General features: G+C 40.4%; 1 protein-coding gene across 6 annotated transcripts in view; it reads left to right on the forward strand.

Annotated features, from left to right (window-relative positions):
• Positions 1-19,343, forward strand: part of KCNAB1 (potassium voltage-gated channel subfamily A regulatory beta subunit 1) — a 529,857-nt gene that overhangs the window by 392,773 nt on the left and 117,741 nt on the right. The gene's annotated exons all lie outside the window — the stretch shown is intronic.

A 19,343-nucleotide genomic window follows, 5' to 3' on the forward strand; every position in this document is an offset into this window, starting at 1 on the left:
GCTTAAGATTCAGAAGCAAAACTTAAGAGAGCTCACTGGGGGTCCCGAGCTGTATGTGGGTGTTTTGTTCCTGTGGGGTCAGGGTTGAGTTTCTGCAGCCCTCGAAGACCTGCTGTAACCTTCAGTCAGACCTAGAAGTTCAGCTCCTTGTGATGGTTAGTTAACATTGCTAGATGGTGATAAACTACACTAACAACAGAGTCTTAAGCTACAAAAATGACAAAAGAAAGTGATCCCTGCTGATATTAAAAGCTCACTATACGTGTGTTGAAACAAACCCAGCAAGGTGGTTCTTGCTCAGCTGGGCAGCTAGTCTGGGACCAGAGCCTTTGTTCCACTTGGCCAAACCTGGAGGAGTTACAGTTTCATCCTAGGCTTGGCTTAGGCAAGATGGAGCTACCCCAGAATGTGTCTTCTGTGCCCTCCCATCTCCTGGTATTCGTTCTTCCCAATTCCACCTGCAGGAGGGGGCAGCACCCTAGACTGCCAGCTGGGCCCTTGTGCTGTCCTCACACAGGCGCAGGCTCATCTTGCCTATAAAGCTGTCCCCATCCCCTCTGGTCCTATCCTCTTTCTGTGATTGATCTTAGCAACTAGGGGGAAGTGGTTCTGGTTTTCCAGTACAATAAATTTCCTTTTTTCCATCATAAAAGCAATACGTGCTTAGTACAAAACGTTTATAAAATATAAATATATGGAAACTAAAAGTCAACCAATATCTTACCACTTAGAAGAACTACCACTATTTACATTTTTAGTGAATTTCCTCACAGGATTTCTTCTGTGCATTTTATAAGATCATACTGCAACAAGTTTTATATCCTGCTTTTATCATTTAACATGGTAATGCAAGCATTTCTTGTGTTAATAAAACATTCTTTTTAATGTAATTTTAAGTAGTTACATAAGTATCCATCATACTGATGAAACTTTAATTTGATTCTCCTCGTATTATTGAATGGTTTTCTTCCTTTGACCATTATAAATAATGATTACAATCCATATTTTTGTACGTAAAACTAATTGCAGATCTCTAAATTTTTACGCTAGGTAGATTAGAAAACGTAGAATTATAAGGCCTTGACTTGGGATTCTTGATTCATTACATGGGGGAAAAAAAGCAGTTCCTTGTAAACTCCTTAGTATTTTGGTGTGAGTGATGAGACAGTGTGTTGCACAGAGCAGAGACACAATAAATGTGTTTTGTATGAATGAATGGACTTAACCCCATTAGGAATCTTTGCATTTTAAAAGAGGAAGTTTGTCAAACAATGCATCTTAAATTGGTAGTAATTCAGGCTGCAATGTTTACAATATTGAAGAAATCAAAGTTGTAATGAATGCAGGTCTGTCAAGAAAGGAAGTTTTTCTAATAAGCATTAATTAAACTCAGCCCCATGAAAATCATAGCCTACTGTGATCAAAGTAAGCACAGCTCTTATGACCATTCCCAGCTCCTTGGTCAGATGGTCAACATGAGCATGGCAACATGTCAGGGCCCAAGGAACAGGAGAATGAGGTATGGTGTCTGTCCTCAAGAAGTCCACAAGCTTGTAGGGCGACAGATCAATCAGACAATGCACAAAGCAACACAGGAAAGGCAGAACTGAGATGCAAACTCAGTGGAAGAAGTTAATAGCTCTTCCTTAGGGAGCCTCCTTGGGAAGGAGAATTTGGAGCTGGGTCTTGAGTGAGAATATGTGAGAAAAGCATTCCAAACAGATGCACATGCAAAGAGCACTTCTTCTGATTTCTGAGAATCATAGGGTACTGATTTCCTCTTCCAGCACTTTGTTCATGTTGATCATTTACACATTAGTGAGAATGAGTTGTTCTGACTTTCCTGAGAGCAGAATTTGTTAAAAGGAAAAGAGACAGAGCCTGAGAACTAGAGATACTTGAGACCAGAAGGGGCAAAAGAGAATACCATAAAGGAAAGGGGTACAGAAAGGGGAAGCAGGGAGCCCAAGACAGGACCACTGAACTGTATGGCTGGGAAATGGAGGTTATGCACATAGAATACAATGGGCCCCCAGAGCTGTGCAACAAGACAACCTGAGGTCCCAAACACCACAACCCTCACCAGTCTAGGGAGGTGTGACCTGGTCCCAGATGAAGCTTCCTTACCCTGATCTACAAAGTCTCAGTTCTCTTCTAAAACTTCTCCAGCAAAGATTCATCCCCTCTCTATTTTACAGCTCTATTTAAATAAAATAGTTCTCCGTATACAGTCCATAGCAATTTGGGGACCATTTCTGCCTTTGCTGCCCAGGTAGAGAGGTAAGCTGGTTGTCAGCAGCCTTGTAAGTCCTGGCTCCCATCTCTCTCTCTAACCTCATCTTGAACTGCTCCTGCCTCACACACTGACCTCCATCACAGTCTCCTCCTTCTGTTCCTCGAGCTTGTCCCACCTCAGGCCTTGCTTATCTCTCTGTCTGAAACTCTCTTCCCCAAGATCTTTTTGGGGTTGACTTGGCTCCTTCTCATCCTTCATGCCCCTGCTCAGGTGTCAGCTCTTCAGAGGGGCTGCCACTGACCACCTTGCCTTTGCCATGAGCTAGCGTCTGTGTTTTCAGAGCACCTCTCATTCACTGAACTTATTACTGTGTTGACTTATTTACTGTGGCCACCCCACTAGAATGTAAGCCTTATGAGGTAAAGAATTTGATTTGTTTTGTTCACTGTCACAGCCCTGGAACCTAGAAGAGTGTCTCCCTTAACAGTAGGTGCTCAATAAACATGTACTGAGTGAATGAATAATCCAGCTTTGAGGTGTGAATTATTCAAGGTTATGTCCTTAGCTCCCTGCCCACAGTAGCACCAATGTGTTCATTGGATGGTTGTGCTAAAAATCATTCTTGATCCATCCTTCTTCTTCAGGCAAGGCTACCTCAGTCCTTCTGAACTTTCCTTCCCATTCCCCTTTCCATGCCCTTAACCCCACACCCCACAAGTTGTGAACGTGGTCTGTTTGAGCCCCATTGGTCATCCCATCTCCAATCCGCAGAGCATGCCGATGACTTCATTTTGTTTTCTCTTTTCAAAGAGCAAAGAACAGGAGGAAATCAGTTCTGTTGAAATGTGAACCAGTATGAGTGGTACATTTCCTTCCGCCTATTTTCTTCTCCAGTTGTTTCAGTCTGAAGGCTGATGGGGAGAGGGGTGAGATGAGTGGCAGTTCACCAACTCCCACAACTGCCATGGCATCAGTCACAGAGACTGTGGAAAGCTACAGTCAGGGGTGGGAGGTTGGGGGGCCCAGAACAGATGGGGAGGCACCAGGAGCGGGTGTGGATGCCTAGCGAGAGTCGCAGAAACTCAATTTCTCTCTTCCCTAGGCCTCCCAAAATGGCCTACCCCGGGCAGGGACCCCATCACTGCCTGTCTCTTCTAGGGAATCACTAACAGTTGGGTCATTTCCGATGCGCAGGCCACGTGAAGGCAGGGAACAGTGGAAGGAACACACACTTCAACAGCAGACAGAGTTCTGCTCCTGACTCTGCCACATGCTAGGGGTGTGGGACCCTGGTCTGTTACTTAATCTCAGCCACCACCTCCTCATGGATAAAATGAGCACAGGAGCGTCTACTTGGAAAGACTGTGTGCCTTTATATGTGTGAATTATGTGTAAAAGCACCTAGGACAGTGCTGGCATATGGTAGGTACTCTATAAATTGTTGCTATTATTAAAAAGCCGAGTTCAGGTACAGGGAAAATAAAGTATGTTTACTCAATACGTGAAAAATTAAAAAATAGATGATTGCCTGTACTTTTCCATTTTATTTATTTATTTATTTATTATTTTTGGCTGTGTTGGGTCTTTGTTGCTGCACATGGGCTTTCTCTAGTTGCGGTGAGCGGGGGCTACTCTTTGTTGTGGGGAGCGGGCTTCTCATTGCGGTGGCTTCTCTCATTGTGGAGCACAGGCTCTAGGCATGAGGGCTTCAGTAGTTTTGGCACACGGTCTTAATTGCTCTTCCGCATGCGGGATCTTCCTGGACCAGGGATCGAACCCATGTCCCCTGCATTGGCAGACGGATTCTTAACCACCGTGCCACCAGGGAAGTCCTACTTTTCCATTTTAAAAGTCAAAGACATGTGTTATAGATGTTAAACATCCTAGTAGATTCAAAGTGGATTCAAACTTTTATTCAGTCATCCAGTTTGGCATCATACTGTCAAAAAATTAGGCTTCATCAGTTTTTACTAAAATAACCAGCTCTTTGCCTGCCATTGTGTAGACAGCACCTACTTCCTGTCATGATTTTCCTTCTCATCATATGATGATGATACTAGAGTTGGAAATTGACTTCTTTGGGGCCACATCAAAGAATTATCAGATCCTCAGCTATTCTGCTGTCAATATTGAGCCCTATCCTGTGAATTCCTACCATCTAAATCTTGCTTAGGACCAGTTAGTCAACTTGAATGAAGTACTGCTAATGACTTTAACCAACTGAAATTAATTAATTTCTGAGGATGGACTAATTCACAAAAGCATAAAGCAAGATTATTTCACAGGATTCTATAGTTGCCATGTGGTGATTATTTTAAAATGCCTGGAGTCAATTTTTTAATATTATATGTATTAGTAAAAATTTACCCAAGCCCAAGGAGAGAGAACTTTGATTTCATTTTCAAGAGAATTTCAGAGAGATCTTAAGGTCCTAAAGAATATATTCTGATGCCTTGCTGTTTCATAAAAGGGTGGTCTTCTCTCCCTTCCTCCCTTTCATGGATCTATAGACAGAGCTTTCCCTTTGTATCAAGTGCAATCAGAGAGGACTGGAGCAGAGAGAGCTGCTCATTTTGGAGAGCAATTCTCGTGGCTGAAGGTGGGTATTTTCCTAGTCACCACGAGAAGGTGCAGTTCTCTGCCCTCTAGTAAGCACTGTCACCACACAATGAGATGCAGTTTCCCTACTCTTGAGACATCACAAGCTAAGATATCCAGAAGAATTTAAAAAGACCAACATAGAGGTTGGAGAATCCAACTAAATCCAGCACTCCAGACTGACCAATCATTAGCCATTTATAACAGGGCTCAAAATCGTCACGGGCCAACTGCATTCAGGTCTCACTAGTTCCCAGGTCAGTTTTTGATTTGTTATTCTTCTGGAGAGAAAGAGCATGCATTAACCTCAAAATCAGTGACGAACTCTGCATGCATCTTAGTAGCTGCTGAGTAAATGTCTGCTGAATTAGAAAAGCAAAACAAAGAAGAAACAAACACCAATGTTCTGTCATTGTGAGAGTGTTTACATATAAAATGAAATTAAATGATAAAGGGATGTTGGCTTCAAAGGGTCCTCAATTTTGTTCTATTTTTGTTTAGTTTCTGGGTCTGATGTTCACTCACTACATTTCTTATTTGTCAACGTTAGTATTCAACCTTAGTTTCAAAATTGCTAACTCATACCCCTGTGAGAGACAAATTTGCCAACTAGACAACAGTGTTTGTGTACAATTCTTTTTGTTCTTAGCCTTATGGTATCCAGTCAAAAGTTATTTATGTTAGGTCCTTAATTCCCTACCCACTTCTGTGTGGTATGTCATCCATTTGTAATACAGTTAGATTCATATCTCACAGTCTGCATCTCATCTTGGGTTCTCCTGACATCCTGGTAGATTTTTTTAAATTTGCATAGAGAATTATTTATTTTTTGCGTTTGTTCAGTTGTATGGATTTTGATAAATGCACAGTCATTCCACCACAGCACCATACAGAATACATTTCATAACCCCGAAGTATCCCTCATACTGCCTCTTTGTAGTCAATCTCTCCACACAGCCTCTAACCCCTGATAATTACTCATCTTTTTCTGCCCTTATAATCCTTCCCAGAATGTCATATAAATGGACTCAAACAATATGTAGCCTTTTGATTTAGCAAAATGTATTTAACTGCATTTATATTATTGCGTGGATCATGAATCAATAGTTTATTTCTTCTTCTTGTTGAGTAGTATTCCATTGTTGAAGACACCTTAATTTTTAGCAAAATATATTTAACTGCATTTATATTATTGCATGAATCATGAATCAATAGTTTATTTCTTTTTCTTGTTGAGTGATATTCCATTGTATGAATACACCTTAATTTGATTATCCATTCATCAGTTGACAGGCATCTGGGTGGTTTCTGGTTTTCAGTGGATTATGAATAAATTTGCTATAAATATTTTCCTAAAGTTGTTTTTGTAAACATAAATTTTTGATTGACTTGGATAAATATCTAGGAGTGGAATTGCTGAGTCATATGGTATGAGTATGTTTAACTTTATAAGAAATTGTTAAACTGTTTTCCAAAGTGGGTCATATCATTTTGCATTTCCACCAGCAATGTATGAGTTTCCATTTGTTCTGCATCTTTGCCAGCACTTGGCATTGTGTTTGGTTTTGGTTTTGGTTTTATCTTATACATTCAAATAAGTGTGTAGTAGTATCTCATTATGGTTTTAATTTGTGTTTCCCTAATGCCTAATGATGTTGATCACTTTTTCATATGTTTAATTGCTATCCAAATATCTTCTTTAGTGAACTGTCTGTTCAACACTTTTGACCAGACACAGGCCACCTTTTATTGGGTTTTTGCAGTTATTTTCTTCCAGTGTGTAGCTTGTCTTTTCATTCTACTAACAGTGTCTTTCACAGAGCAAAAGTTTTAAATTGTTATGAAGACCAATTTTTCAAATTTTTTATGGATCATCCTTTTGGTACTATATCTAAAAAACTTTTACCTAACCTGAAGTCTCACAGATTTTCTCCTATCATTTTTTTCTAGAAGTTTCATAATTTAAAATTTTACATTTAGGACTGTGATCCATTTTGAGTTAATTTTTGCCTAAGATGAGAGGTGTGTATCAGGTTCATTTTTTTTTAAACATATGGACAATTGTTCCATTTGTTCCAGCACCATTTCTTGAAAAGACTACCCTTTTTCCATTGAATTGTTTTTGCACCTTTGTCAAAAATCAGTTGACTATATTTGTGTGGGCCTATTTCTGGCTTATCTATTCTATTCCATTTACTATCTATTCTGTTCCATTTATATGTGCTTCATTCCTTTTGGTAATACCACACTGCTTTGATTACTGTAGCTTTATATTAAATCTTGAAATCAAGTAATGTGAATGATTCCTACTTTATTCTTTTTCAAATTCTTTTGAATATTCTAGTTATTTCACCTTGCCGTATAAAGTTGAGAATCACCTTGTTGATCTGTATAAAATATTTTGCTAGGATTTGAATTGGGATTATCTTTACTCCACAGATCAAATTGAGGGGAATAGTTTAGCAATATTGAGTCTTGTAATCCATGAACATGTTATGTCTCTCCGTTTAGTTAAATCCTTTTTCATTTCTTTCTTTAATGTTTTATAGCTTTCAGCATACAGATACTGCCCATATTTGGATAGATTTGTGAATAAATATTTCATTCTTGGGGTGCTATTGCAAGTAGTTTTTTCTTTGAAGTTTCAGATTCCAAGTGTTCATTGCTAGGAATACAATTGACTTTCATATATTGACCTTGTATTCTTCAACCTTGCTAAATCCACTTATTAGTTCAAGGAGCTCTTTGGTAGATACTTTGAGATTTTTCTACGTAGACAATCATGTTGTCTTCAACAAGAGTCAGTTTTATTATTCCTTTTTGATCTGCATGCCTTTTATTTCTTTGTATCGCCTTATCGCACTATGATGTTGAATTAGGTACCACTGAATTTTAATAGTCAATCTAAACACAAAAGAATTAGGACTAAAATAATATCAAACTCTGGAAGTTTCACATCAGGAAGGTAAGAAAGGCTTCTCAGACTTAGTCATTTGATTGTTAATTTAGTCAATGAAATATTTACTGGTATCTCCATGAGACAAAGTATTATAAGGAAGTCAAATATAAAATCAGGCTTGGATCTCTCCATCAAGTACTTTGAAGTTGAGGAAAGGTGACAAGACATGAAAAATAGTTACTACGTACAAATAAGGTATAAAGCTAATCAGAGATAAACAGCAAAAGAGTAGGAGAGGCTCTAAGGCAGAAGAACAAGTAGAAAGCCATTAATATAAAGGTTTGATCTGGTGGTGGTAACAAAGAAGTCAGGATGTAGGTGAGGGATGGTGCAGAAGTGGGCTCCTCAGATTTTGCTGACTGATTGGTTGTGGAGGCCAAAGGAGAAGGAAGAGATCTGAGGGAGTTAAAATATGTTGCTTATTTTGGGGAGGGGGGTAGAGGCGGGGCCACAGGTTGATATTCTGGATTTGAAGTGTACACTGAAAGTTCAGATGGGGTGACCTGCTGGTGGACTGACTGAACCAACAAATAAGAGCAGGCTGGACATTGAAGTTGACCTTGGTCATGTTTCTGCCTTTAGCCCCAGCTCTAGGCTTTGAGGCTGTAAATACTAGATGGCTGGGATTCACCCTCCCATTGGAACAGTGACCACACTTAACTGAAGGGTCAGAGGGAGAAGAGGAATGGTATGGGTGGGGATAGAATGCATCTTGCTAAGCAGGTTCCCAAGCTCCAGCCTCTTGTAAAATAGAAGAAGGAGCCCTAACACCTACATTGGTTGAAAGAGTGAAAGGCTACAATGTTTACTGTATCCCTCCACTCAGGGAGGGCATAGAAACTCATTTTACAGAAGAGGGAACCCGTATTAAGTGAAATGAGATGTCCATAGCTACCAGGAACAGAGCTTGGGTTCAAACTTGTGTCTATCTGATAACAGCTTGCACTTAGCATTTACCATGTGTGAAGCATTACTTTAAAGGCTTTAATCCTCACACTTAAACGTCACAACAACCCTGTGAGGTAGCTTCTATTATTATCCACAGTAGTGTATGGGGCACAGAGAGGTTTGGTAACTTCCCAAGGTTTCAATGATAGGAAATAGTACAGGCACTTCTTCACTATAAGTATATCATCACCACACTATGCTGCCCAGTGTTTCCCAGTAAACCACAGAGCCTCCCTAGCCAGCAAGAGTAGAACAAGTGAGTGACAATGCAGCCTTTATCCACAGCAAAACGATGGCATCAGAGCACCCACTGTGAGCATCACTGAACACCAGCTATGTGCCCAGGACTTTGCTAAGTGCTGGGAATACAGATGCATTAGACACAGTCACTACCCTCACAGATCTCAGTCTGGAAGGAGAAACAACCTTGTACACAATGAGTACAATACGCACTGTGATATATGGCACTCTGACAGCAGGTGTAAAGGATTGGGCACACAGAGAAAACCGACATTAATTTTATGTTCCTCTGTCAAGGAAAGTGAAAGGCAAGCTAATGCATAATGGCTAGAAGCAACCTTAAACTTCTGATTAAGTGCGTATTTAAATATCACCCTGCCCCTCAGTCAGGCTCAGCCTCAGTCTCCATCACATGGCTGACTTTACTTTCTAAAGAGAAAGCAAGAAATTCATGCACAGTAAATGGAATTGGGAAGATGCAACGCATGAGCTCTGTCTCAGATGCTTTTTTGTTTGTTTTACTTTGCCTTTGAAAACTACACAGCTCATTGCAGTGGAAACTAACACAGCTCTCATTACAAAGTAGAGGACAGAGAAGGCTTTACCTTTGTTTCATCTTGTGGAGCTTCTTTGAAAATAAATCATCACCCCAGGGTGAAGAAAACTTTGAAGTCTTTAGATTCTCTCTTCTTAGTGTTGAAAATGCAAGTACATGTTTGATATTCACACAGGAAAGTGTGATCATTCTGTTGTGAGGAGAGATGTGATCTTGGACAAAATTTGGAAGGTGGAAAAGTGTGTTCTCCCATTTGGGGGGCCCACTTCCTTCATCCTCCTGCCACTCCACTTTTATTTCCCCTTCCAATTCTGTCAGAGGTTTAGTGCTTTATTTCTTGGTTGCTTCCTCTAATCCCTCCAAACTATGTAAGAAAAAGCTCTGAAACTTCTTCACACTAAGGTATAAATGACTGATAATAGTTTATAGCCAAGCCTCTCAAACTGGGACAGCAAAGGGTGCCAAGGGATACCTAGTAAAGCCATGGGACCAACATGGCACATCTCTGAGACAACAAACCTGCTTGAAGATTTAGGAAGGAAACATTATATTATGTTAAAACAAACACAGATATAATAGGGAATGAAATAGGAAATGGTTGAATGAATGAATCACATTAAAGGAAATTGTTACAAAAGAAATATCATGCATGAGGCTGAAACCCAGAGCCCTGGGGATGGCAAATCCTCTTCCGTCTCCTCTGCCCTCAGGGATAAGCATGGCAGACTCCCCAGCTGTGTAGGTGGGTGGATGAGGCCCTTGAGGAGCCCTGTAATGGGAGACCTTAGGGTCATGGATTTATACCCATATAGAGATAATACAAGCAGCAGGCCTGAATTTGGAAGTAAATTCAGCAAGGGCCTTAAAAATGTTTTGTAATTTACTAAAATTAAACAAAAGGGAAAATAAATACCAGCACTATCAACTTTATTATACACATTTTAAATAGTAGCTCTGGGGTATGGCATATTTAATTTCACTTTCAAAACTTTTCAGGATTGCCTTCCCTCCCAGTTTGAAAAAGATGCTTGTAAACTTATGTTGCTTTGTGGCAGATGGATGAACCAAGAGGCTTTTTTTAAAAAACACATTCGAGACTCTTGATGCACGGACCCCTCTTGCAGTCTGGTGAAGCCTACAGACTCCTCAGAAAAAGTGCTTTTGGACTTTCCTGGTGGCACAGTGGTTAAAAACCTGCCTACCAATGCAGGAGACATGGGTTTGAGCCCTGGTCGGGGAAGATCCCACATGCTGCAGAGCAACTACTGAGCCTGCACTTTAGAGCCCGTGAACCACAACTACTGAAGTCTGTGAGCCTGGAGCCCATGCTCCGCAACAAGAGAAGCCACCGCAATGAGAAGCCTGTGCACTGCAACGAAGAGTAGCCCCCGCTCACCGCAAGTAGAGAAAGCCCGTGTGCAGCAACGAAGACCCAATGCAGCCAAAAATAAATAAATAAATAAATTTATAAGAAAATACAAAACAAAGACGTGCGTATGTTTTTTTAACATCTTTATTGGAGTGTAATTGCTTAACAATGGTGTTGGTTTCTGCTTTATAACAAAGTGAATCGGCGATACATATACATATGTTCCCATATCTCCTCCCTCTTGTGTCTCCCTCCCACACTCCCTATCCCACCCCTCTAGGTGGTCACAAAGCACCGAGCTGATCTCCCTGTGCTATGCGGCTGCTTCCCACTATCTGTTTTACGTTTGGTAGTGTATATATGTCCATGACACTCTCTCACTTTGTCCCAGCTTACTCTTCCCCCTCCCCCTGTCCTCAAGTCCATTCTCTATGTCTGCATCTTTATTCCTGTCCTGCCTCTAGGCTCTTCAGAATCTTTTTTTTTTTTTTTTTTGAAGTGCATGTCTTACTAGGTCACATATTTGGATTTTAAATATTTTGGACTGTATTTCCATTTAATCAGATATTTAATGTATATTTATGTATATTTTATGTTATGTGTTTACAAGCACTTTATTTATTTATTTATTTTTAAAATTTATTTATTTTATATTTGGCTGCGTTGGGTCTTCGTTGCTGTGCGTGGGCTTTCTCTAGTTGTGAGCGGGGGCTACTCTTTGTTGCGGTGCTCAGGCTTCTCATTGCGGTGGCTTCGCTTGTTGTGGAGGCCGGACTCTAGGTGAGCAGGCTTTAGGAGTTGTGGCTCGCTGGCTCTAGAGCACAGGCTCAGTAGTTGTGGCGCACAGGCTTAGTTGCTCCATGGCGTGTGGGATCTTCCCGGACCAGGGCTGCTCCGTGTCCCCTGCATTGGCAGGAGGATTCTTAACCACTGCGCCACCAGGAAAATCCATGCACTTCTTTGTTAATATAGTAAACAACAAGCTCTAGGAGTGCGTTGAATACCACAGTTTCCAAAAGGTGATGAGTGTAAATGGTGAGTGCAAATAATTTTTTGAAATTTTTGAGGCAACTGTGATGTGGTAGAAAAATACCTGTAATTCCTTTTGGTGGCAAAGTAACAGTTAATGTGGGTACTTCTGTGGTTTCTTGCCTACACTCATACTTGAAGGAGAAGCTACATTTCAGTTAGATGTTGGTGAAAATAAAAATGTATTTTTTTTCATTCAAGTTCATGAACCCCAAGTGATATGCCCTGAGATAAAGGTTCTAGATTCTTCTGATTTAAGACTCTGAATTATTGAGTTCCAGCTATTCTGATGCCTTGGATACTTGAGACAGAAAAAGCAGTGAGTAACTTTTATTGAAATGATAAGTAGATTTTGGTGAGCATTTCTCAACCCTTCTCCCCATCCCCACCCCTGCAGAACATCCAAGTTCTGCCCCATCTGCACAACTTTGTGTTCCAACTCCATTTCCCTCCTTCTGGCAATCACGGAAGAAAGGTTCTAAATTTCTCAGACCCACATGATTTCTCCAAACTGCCTTTACCAATCAAGTGTCACCTTCTCCTTCTCCTCCCTTATCTATCTTTTCCCCTGTTTCCCACTATCCTAATGATTCTAGCAAAATGACTCACAATTCACATAAAATAGATTCAGGAAGTTTGCAATGTCTAAGCACAAATCCACGAAGTAAGGGGACCATAGAGTCACAGAAGTAGGTCTTGAAAGCCACAGAGGCAACCTCCTAACAGGTTTAGTACCTGAACCAGAACCTCACCAGATTCAGTGTATGAGACACCACTTTTCCTAGAAAATAAGAAAGGAAGAAAGTAAAGAGCATTTATTGAACACTGAAGTATCCTGGGACTGGTGCTGTATTTATATTTTCTCACTCTTTGGAAAATAAAAAGCAGTGAGCTATTAATATCCCCATTTATGAATGAGGAAAGAGACTTTAAAAAGTTTAAGTAACCTGTCCAAGGTTACACACAGTTGGTAAGCATTATTTCTGTACCTCCTCCCCCTCTTCAGTCTGACAGACCTGACACTCACAGAACCACTGAACAGGACCACTGAAACCACTCACAGAACCACTGAAATGACTGCCCAGAAGTCGTCAGCGGTCCCTGTGGGGCTGAACGTGAAGGGCATTCCTCTGTCCTCCCGATGCTGGATCTCCCGCAGCCTTCAGTACTGGCCACTTACACCCTGTTGAAACCGACTCCACCTTTAGCTTTGACAGCATCACTTTCTGGTTTCCTCCTACATCTTGACCCCTCCTTCTCAGTTTCCTTTGCCAGTGTAGCTTCCTCTTGGCCACCTGTAATGTTGGAGCCCCTCAAAGCCAAGCCTTGGTCCCCTCTTCTCTAACTGAACGCTGTCTCCCTTGGCAAGCTGACCCCAGCCCATGGCACTCATTACCCTTGATACCCAGAAAAACCCTCTCCCTGCTATGAGCTCCAGGCAACTGACGTGGATATCTTGCCCCCATGCCCAAAGGTGGTCAAAACCCTTCTGTTTGTTGAATGAACCCCACTTCAGTGAAAAGCACTTTTCTTCACCCAGCTGCCCAATTCAGAAACCTGAGAATGGCCCCTTCTCCTTCTCTTTCACCCTCCTATTCAAACACCAAGTCCTGTAGATTTTGCCCACTAAGAATACCTGGACTGAATCTGAACCATCACTTCTCATCATCATTGCTAAAGCTGCCTCCAAGCTCCTCTTCTTGCCTCCCTTCACCCCATTTCTCCTGCTTAAGGTTTTCAGCAATTTTCCATTACTCCTTTATATTAAGACCAAAATCGGTAACATAATTGGTAAGGCCCAGTTTGAGCTGCTTTGTACCACCCCCAACAGACTCACCTGGGCTCACTCTGCACCCTACTCTTCCCCTGACCTGTACTTCTTTTAGTTCTTCAATTACCCATGCTTCCTCCAGCCTCTGAGCCTTTGCATGTTCTGTTGACTCTGCTTAGAATGCTGATCCCTACTCTTTTCATTAAGTTACTTGCTACTTGTTTGGATTTCAGTTTAAATGCTGCTTCCCTAGGGAAGCTTTTCCTAACCATCCAGACCAGGTCACCTTTCCCAACAGGGCAATTTTTCACTTAGGGCATACTGTTCTTTTATTTAGTACTATGGTCAGATAATCAATTCACTATTTGACATGTTTCCCCTTCTATGATGTAAGCACCTTGAAAGCAGCAATTATCTGCTATTCAGCCCATCTCCACACCCTAATACAGGGCTTGGTATGTAGTTGAAACTCAGTACATCTCTATTGAACTAATTAATTAATTATAGGGAAGTCTCTTTTTGCCATACTTATGTAGACTTTTCTAGAATGACACAGACCAATAGGTGATTTTATATGTCCAAAGAAAATGAATAAGAACCTAGTTGGAATTTACAACAGACAATGACTTGAACCTTTAAAAAAAAATTCTGAAATAATCCCATTCTACTTTGCTGCTACTTAGATAAAGGAAAGAAAGTTTCTTTGTGCTACTTATCAATGTCTGTCATCCAAATGCATGGCTAAATCATTTATGTGCCTGGTGGTTTCCAAATGAATCATTATTCACTATCAACAGTGATGAACAGTGCCTTCATAAGAAAGTGTTATTACCATTTGTAGTCACCTTCATGGCTGTCAAAATGTATGTTCTCATACAACTATCAAAACCAGCTGGCTGACAAGTGCACATACTTTCTGCTCTGGATTTTTCAAGAAAGATTAAATGTACATTTCTTTCTTCCTTTTTTTTTTTCATTCCATACCCCAGATTTGACTAGTAGCTTCCAGGTAAGGCACCGCACACAGCAGAGTGTGATTTAGAGGGATCAGAAAGTTGTTCAAGTATACTAAAACAGCAGATGATGTAATGATCTGAGCACATGAAAACCAGGTCAAACCAAACTTGTTTCTGCCAGCTTGACAAGGCCACTGGAGTCCCTTATATGTGCTTTCGGGTTGTCTCTGTTGTGTCAACCTTTAAATAAGGGATTTTTGTCCTATGCAATATGCATCCTTCTTGGTCAAATGCAAGGTACTTATTTTAGCTAGCTATTCCTCTCTTCCAAGCAGTTTACAACTCTGAGTAATGTCTAAGATATACATATTCAGAAGCATGCAATTTAAAACAGCACATTTAGGTTGCTAATCTTCTGCTTTAAGCATCTTTGATTTGTAAAGGACCTGTAAACATCAAATGGCATTTGATACTGTGCCTAAGTGACACTGGATTTTAGTTCTCACAATTCTATTATCGCCTTAAAATAAAAAGTGCATAATGGATGCTCCACAAAATGACACTAGAAATTATATTTAATGCATCTGCCGTGGAACTAACCGTTGTCCTAAAACAAGTTCAGACACTGAGAGCACAATTCTGCCTTCAGAAAGAAGTGTAACCTTGGCTTCTGAAGAAGCTATATCCCTTCTGCAGTAACTCTTTCCTGAAGCTTTGATTTAAGATTTAGGATTTCCAAAATTTGACTGACAAAGCTGTGTGTCCCGTGCCCCCATACTGATGTCATTCATTTCTAATATTAGCAGACGAGCAGCTCAGGTTCCCCTGGGAAAGAGGAGCTTTTATTTTGAGTTGAACAGGAGCACATACTAAAAATGAACACAGTGAGACTTCCTTCTGGTATATCTGACACAGATAAAATAGGAAAACCAGTACAATGCAACTGTTTTGAATCAAATTGGAAAGAAATTCAATCTAATTATACATTTGATATGCTTCCAGAATCTTTTCGTGGCCTCACCTGTGCTAACGCTGAGGAATTAAGAAATAAAATGCAATTACATTAAGTTGTTTCAATGCACAATGTCACACAAGGTCATGAAGTGTGCATGAAAATTCCTTATGATTGGGATAGAGAAGATTCGAGGACATCTGTCACAGCCCAGCATGATGTGTAAACTTGGCCATTATTTGGTGTTATAGCCACACAAACAAGCTTTCAGATGATGTATTTTGGGCTCATTAGATCAAATGTGTCAAGTATTTGGGCCTCTATTATCCAGCAGAGCTTAAATGGATCAGAGAGGCTAAACAATCACCCTACCTCCACTTAGTATTGTTCAGACATGAACGTGGGATTACCCCTGGAGAAAACAAGACTTAGAGACCAGGTATGGCTTATGCATGGAAAATACCTCTCACTTTAAAAACAACCAACTGTAAGGAATTCCCTGATAGTCCAGTGACTAACACTCCCTGCTCCCAATGCAGAGGGCCCAGGTTCGATCCCTGGTCAGGGAAGTAGATCCCACATGCCACAACTAAAGATCCCGCGTGCTGCAACTAAGACCTGGCACAGCCAAATAAATAAATAAATAAATATTAAAAATAAAAACAACCAACTCTATTTGGTAATCATTCCTTCTAGCAGGTAAAAATATTCAGAGAAAGAGTTAAAGGAAATAAAAACACTAAGGCTCAGTGTGGGACCTATCACCACTGTATCAATATTTGTCTCTAATTGAACTTTTCTTACAGTGCAAAATCTTCTAAGGCTTTCTTTCCAGAAAATCTGGCCTGGGTGTTTAAACAGCAATGGCAGTAAAATGGGCCATGTTGAGTACTTGTTACTTTGCAGTTTGTGTTGACTGACAATTCTCAAGTTTCTCAGGTGTGGCCTTCCAAACCTATAGCAGAGTGATCAGTATCTCCCGAAGTCACTGTCGTAAGGAAACTTACGGCAGGTCTCCCTACCTTGGGTGCTGAGATGCTGCTCCGTAAGTGCCCAGTGTCATAACCTTGCCCTATTTGATTTTGTTAGAAAAATTTCTTCCTTTGCATAGTTTTCTGCAGCAAGTTACGGTTCCCTATTGTGCTCAGAGTCACTGAAAGATATTAAAATTACATGAAACTCCTTACCTAGATCTTTTCCCCCATGACACCCACATAGTTATGCAAATACAAACCTGATATAGCTCCTCCATGTGCTCTCAAAGACCTCCATGGGAGGATATACCCCACTGTATTGTGATTATATGGTTGCTTTTCTGTGTCCCTCAGAAAAGGTAGAGGATAGAGAAATCCTTAAGGGTAGAGAACTGTGCCTTGTTCCTCTCTGTATCCTCATATCCTTGCACATTGCCTTGAACATCATAACCTGTGAATAAATTTTCACTAATTCATCAATGTCAAGTATCTCTACCTGGAAGACTGTTATTCACTTATGTATTTTTTTGCTTCATTTGTTGTGGTGTAGGTCTTTTTTTATTCTCCCCACTATACAGCTTTTGCTCTAGATTCCTATCCTTTAAAATCAGCAGACTTGGCGCTTAACTGCAAGGGGCATGGGTTCGATCCATGGTAGGGGAAATAAGATCCCACATGCCCTGTGGCACAGCCAAAAAAAGTAGACTTTTAGACCACAAAGCAAGATCTTTTGGCTGTATATCCTGTGGTTTTCTGAGAAACTACTAAAAGAACAATTCCTGGTGCAGATTATTTTCATGGTAGAGATCCAGTTATTTTTCTCCTATTTAGCAGTTCAAAATATTTTTCACACATACCTTTATGCGATAGTTTCCTGCTAGGTGGACATATCTAATTCATATGGAAAATTTAGCACTATGTCTGTGAGAGGGTGAGTAGAGTCAGAAAGCACCAAAAATAATTACACTTTGCATTCGTTTACTGTGAACACATTAGCATACATTATCATGTTCCAGCCCCACCATAGTGATGCTGAATGAATGGCATAAGTGTTAATACCCCATCGTACTATAAAGAAATTGAACTCCAAGGAAGGAAGTGATTTCTCCAAGGTCACCTAGCTAGTTGCAACAAATGCACAAAAACCTAGGTCTTTCAACTCTTTGCAATGTGATGCACTTTGGACCATGCTAGGAAATGAAATGTGTTGCTTAGGTGGAATTTTATAGACAATAATAGCAAGCAGGGAAAAGAAATAGATGCAAAAACAAGAGCACTGGTTACTAGCTCTAAAGAAGGCAAATTGTGGAGGAATCAAGAGAGAACCTGGAAGAACCGAGCTGTAAAAAATTTTATTGGAAAAGTTGGTGCTGTTTTGTTTGGGTAGAAGCAAGGCGAAAAGTTGTGCCCTTATAAGAGCATCTGATCAGAGAATAAGGAATATACTTATCTACCATGTTTCAATAGTGTAAGATTCATCTCGTCACACTGGACCCCTACAAAATTCTATGAGGCTTCCTCTCTCTGAGAATTTGATTTCTTCTCTGATGGCAGTTAGGTGGATGACAGGAAAAATGGGTTGGGTCTGGGTCTCCACAGACAAACACTTTACAGTGAAGATTAGAGTACCTAGTTCTCTCCCTACTTAGAGAATGAAAATATATTTCCTTTCCCTGGATTAACTTTTAAGGATGAAAAGCAAAGGTGTTGATGAGGAAAGGAATAATCATTTAAGGACTATCAGACCTTCTTGTAGGAATTTTGTGTATTTTTTTTTAGGTTTGCATTTTCAGCTTTTTAATTTTATTTTATTTTATTTTTATTTATTTATTTATTTATTCATTCATTTATTTATTTTGGCTGCATCGGGTCTTAGTTGCAGCACTCAGGATCTTTGTTACAGCATGCGAGATCTTTTGTTGCAGCACACAGGCTCTTTGTTGAAGTGTGCGGGCTTCTCTCTAGTTGTGGCATGTGGGCTCCAGAAGGCGCCGGCTCAGTAGTTGCGGTGCACAGGCTTAGTTGCCCCGCAGCATGTGGGATCTTAGTTCCCGACCAGGGATCGAACCCACGTCCCCTGCTTTGGAAGGTGGATTCTTAACCACTGGACCACCAGGGAAATCCCTGTGTACTTTCTTTAAAAAAAATAATATATCAGCCATAAAAAGAAATGAAATTGAGTTATTTGTAGTGGGGTGGATGGACCTGGAGTCTGTCTACAGAGTGAAGTAAGTCAGAAAGAGAAAAACAAATACTGTATGCTAACATATATATGGAATCTAAAAAAAAAAAAAAAAAAAAGGTTCTGAAGAACCTAGGGTCAGGATAGGAATAAAGATGCAGACATAGAGAATGGACTTGAGGACACGGGGACGGGGAAGGGTAAGCTGGGACGAAGTGAGAGAGTGGCATGGACATATATACACTACCAAGCGTAAAATAGACAGCTAGTGGGAAGCAGCTGCATAGCACAGGGAGATCAGCTGGGTGCTTTGTGACCACCTAGAGGGGTGGGATAAGGAGGGTGGGAGGAAGACACAAGAGGGAGGAGATATGGGGATGTATGTATGTGTATAGCTGTTTCACTTTGTTATACAGCAGAAACTAACACACCATTGTTAAGCAATTACACTCCAATAAAGATGTTAAATATATATATATATGTAATTTAGTTTAAATAGCCTAAAGGATTATTTTGTATTTGTTCTTTTAATAATCCCTATCCATCAAGTTGCCCTCAAGGAACTCACATTCT

Source organism: Kogia breviceps, chromosome 5 (assembly GCF_026419965.1).
Source record: "Kogia breviceps isolate mKogBre1 chromosome 5, mKogBre1 haplotype 1, whole genome shotgun sequence".
Taxonomy (NCBI): Eukaryota; Metazoa; Chordata; class Mammalia; order Artiodactyla; family Physeteridae; genus Kogia; species Kogia breviceps.